The sequence below is a fragment of the Lonchura striata genome, chromosome Z (assembly GCF_050655825.1).
Source record: "Lonchura striata isolate lonStrDom1 chromosome Z, ASM5065582v1, whole genome shotgun sequence".
Taxonomy (NCBI): domain Eukaryota; kingdom Metazoa; phylum Chordata; class Aves; order Passeriformes; family Estrildidae; genus Lonchura; species Lonchura striata.
In genome coordinates this window covers 63,120,001-63,124,379 of record NC_140740.1, presented here as the reverse complement: position 1 = coordinate 63,124,379, position 4,379 = coordinate 63,120,001, and positions in this window count along the sequence as shown.

Sequence of the window (4,379 nt, the reverse complement as noted above, 5' to 3'; positions counted from 1 at the left end):
GGGAAAAACTTAAAAGAGGAAATTAAACCCCAACAATAAATAAAAAGGACTTACCTAGAATGTGTTTTATTTTCCAATAACTTCTGCTGAGAAGCATAAAGCTCCTTTGAGATTCTCATATTTTAGCACAAATTCCCACTAGACCAACAAAGAATGTGTTACTATATTTTTCACCCTTTTCTTCCTGGGAATTTTTAATTATACATTTTTTATTTTTCTTTTCTCCACATGCCCCCCCCCCCCCCAACCATCTTAAGTAGTTCTGATAGTTATTTCACATCAGTTAGATCAGATAAAAATGTCACTTTTCCTAAACATAGATCTGCTATTCTGCTTGTCTTAGCAAGCAGTAAAATGAAATGGAATTAAATTCTTTCTCTCGATGTCTGTTCCTAAGCATCTTATAGCCAAAATGAGATCTTGCAAAATATTTGGGTCTCAAATGCTTTAATTTTTAACACAACTTAGATACCGGTGGTTGCCCTTAGTAGGGCCCTGAGGCTCCCCGACAGGGGAAAACCTTTCAACAGTTCTTTGCCAGGACTGAGAGACACACAGGACTTCTTCGGTCTTTTAAAGCTGTTTTATCCAATTAACTTTGAAATCTACTTTATTTCTACCTTTCTACCAACTAACTCATCCTTTGTCTGTCCATGTAACCTTTGCACTTTGGCTTCCCCCAGCCAATCACCCTCTGCCACCAACACTGCAGAAAATGGAATAGATGAAGAAGAAGAAGCTTGGACAATGCCCAAGATTCTCCATCTTGAGTCCTATCTACCTCTACACCAAAATCCCAAAACCTAAATTTCTCACCCTGTGACAAACTACACTATTCTCTATTATGTATTTCACACACTTGTAGATTCCAATCCATCTCAAAGTCTTGGAAGCCTTCTCCATGGGAAAAGGTTAAAAGCAGTGCTTCTCTGGGGGTCAGGACCCCTTGGGGCAGGTAGAGAAATATTTCCTGTGCCCTGGGTTCCAACAGATACCTAACTACCCCTGATGACTAGGGCTTTTGCCTACAAAATGCAAAGACAAATCCCTAGCTTCATATCTAGACAGCTAAGCGTAACTTGATTTTCAGAAATGCACAGCCATTTTCAATAGGACTAAAATACATTTTATAGTTCTGAGAAACATTAAGTCCTATGAAGCTTAAGTAAAAGTTGACTTTGACTTACTTGTACCTTGCCCCTACTCTAAGGACAGGAATGTATTTCCTCCTCTCTGAAAAGTGCACCTGAAATAGCTTAGAGAAAATCATGCTTTCTTGCAATATTAACCTGGCCGTTTGGGGAAGGAGACTTTTCTGAACAAAAATAACTATTGTAAAAATGAGCCACTAAAGCTGTTTTAAAAGCAAAAAGAACACAATAATGCAAGAATTGGATGTAGAAGATTGTAGTTAATTTAACATCACTTTCTGGAGAATCTCCCACCGACTTGAAAATGGAATAGGCAACCCCCATTTTTAAATGGGGATCCACAAAATAGTCAGTCTTACTTCCATGCTCAGCAAGATAATGAAACATATCTGTTGGAAAGGATGGATAAATATAATTGCCTGGCAAAAGATTCACAATAGTACAGCCAGAATGAAAGCAATCCCCCCTACTGGCTGGACAATACCCTTACCTACAGATAAGTCCAAAAGTCAAAGGGACTGTTCTATCCCCAAAATGTATGGTTCATCCCACACCTGTAACCCTCCCCTGAAACATCAGGTGTCTGTGACCCCACTGGCCCAAGCCTTGTTCCAGCCCACCTTGAAGCCCCCTGATAAAGGGTCTCTGAGGGGACAGATGCCCTCTTGGATCTTCCCCCCTCTTAGAACTTCCAGCCTCTCCTGGAGCATCCTCTCTACCCCTTGTCACTCCCTTCCCCATCCCCACGGGACTCACCACGTGCTGTGTCTGGCAGCTCCAAGCAGGACCTTTCACCATCCCTAATAAACCTGACATCCCAAGAGCAGCCTTCAGAGATTTCTCGTCTCCATTCATCTAAGCTGTCCTGGAGCCTAGAGTTCCCCACAGACTGGCACCCAACGAGGAATATGAACCCAAGACTGTAGTTAATTTAACATCACTTTCTGGAGAAGTTCCCACCAACTTGAAAATGGAATAGGCAACCCCCATTTTTAAATGGGGATCCACAAACTGGTCAGTTACTTCCATGCTCAGCAAGATAATGAAGCATATCCTCCTAGAAACTATGCTTAGGCACATGAAAAGTAAGGAGGTGCTTGTTGACAGTGTTGACAGTGTCTTCAGTAAGAGCACATTGTACCTAACAAACGTGGTGGCCCTCTGTGCTGGGGTTACAGTGTTGGTGGATAAGAAAAAAACAACTGATACCATTTACTTGGAGTCCTACAATTTCCCACACAACCTCTTTATCTCTAAACTGAAGAGACATGGATTTAGTAGGTGGACCTCTTGTTGGATAAGGAATTGGCTGGATGATTGCACTCAAGCAGCTGCAGTCAATGGCTCAATGTCCAAGTGGAGGGCAGTGATGAGTGGTGTCCTCAGGGGCTGGTATTGGGACTGGAGCTATTTAGCAGCTTTGTTGGTGACAGGGAGCATAGGACGGAGTGCACCCTCAGCAGCTGTGCTGATAACACCAAACTTGTGATGTCAACATGCTGGAGGGCAGGGGTGGCATCCAGTGGGACTGTGAAAGGCTGAGAGGGGGACCCATGTGAAACTCATGAAGTTCAATGAGGCCAAGAGCAAGGTCAGGGCAATCCCAAGCACATATACAAGAGTAATCCAGTGCAAGGAGTAGTTACCATGGCTCAGTTTGACATTTGCTGCTAATATCAAGAAATGCCCTTTAATACTTACCTGTTCTCTTTGGGCAGATTTAAGCTGTGGTATTATGCTAATGTACATAAGCAGCATCTTCTCCTTGCAAGAAAAAGAACCCCAAAACCACTGCAACCAACTTTGAAGAAATTCTTAGTAGTTTTAAAATTCCATGACTTTGGTCAAAGGACTGAGAAACCAGGTATTAAGGATTTCAGGCCTGTCAGAAGCTTCTTCCAATAAGAGGGCTTCTGTCATTCACAGTTGGGCACGTTCAAGTTTTCCTGCATTACTTACCTTCATGCTGACAGCTTGAGTGTCTCAGGGGACTGTGGGATTTTCTTTCCCCTTTTTTTCCTTTCAATGTGTTTTGAGTGTCAGAGGGAGCTGAGGAGCAATGTGAAGGAATGAGAATGAAATGGGTTTTTTGGTGTTTCAACTACTGTCTATTAAATTTCAAACAAAATATTGGCAATTTGTTAAGCTTTTCCTCCCTAACTAATATTTAAAAGCATTCAATTAAGGCTGTATAATGTGTTCAATGAGTTAAACCACCCCATGATATTAGAAAAATATTACATATATAAATAAAATACATCAAAGCATTAAAAAGCTATTACACACTCCGAACATAAAATGGCAGAGTAATGATGGATCCTGCCATGCAGCAAACATATTCAAAAATATTATCTTCCTAGTAATGAAATGCCATCCGTTTCATTTTAAGCTAAATACATTAGACATATCAGTGGAGTCTGTGCTGACACAGCAGTGAGTTGAAATTGAAAATCTGAAATTATATATATGATTGGACACAGTGTTAAAGTAATTTATAGGAAAAACCACAAATGTGCTGGGTCTGCACCTTTTCGTGAACTCATTTTAGAGAATCAGATAGAGGAAAACTCTACCATTTCTAATGTGCAGTAGAATGGCAGCTCGCCAGGACCCCAATATATTCAGTATGAGGGCCAGAAAGGAGAGAAAGAATGAAAGAGGCTAGTGAGACTTGATTCAAATTACAACAATTCTGCATAAACCATAAAGAAAATGGCATTTGTTTTCATTGCTCTGACCTAATATGATATAGCAGCTGTAGGAACTATATTAGCTATCAAGACAGGAGGGAGATAACGGGAAAACATTTAGAGAGGAACATCATGATAAGGCTAATTTCAGCTCAGCTGCAGATGCTTTGCATGTTTTGCCATGGAGAGCAAAGTGGCAGCAGGAATCATTATGACAATCATCTGATACTCAAAGTTCAGGTTGAATTCAGTTTCTGCTGACTGGAATGGAGCCTCAATTATTACAAACACACACACACACACACACACACACACACACACACACACACACACACACACACACACACACACACACATACACATACACACACACATGCACACACCCCTCACACACACACACACTCCTCCCCTTGCTGCGCACTGACAATTTTCCCCTCTCTCATAAGCCTTTCAGTTTTTCTGGCTGTCTCATCTTCAGTCAGCTAAAGAAAACTAAAGAAACAACAAGCATCAGAAAAGTTTTGTCCTTGGAGCAGTT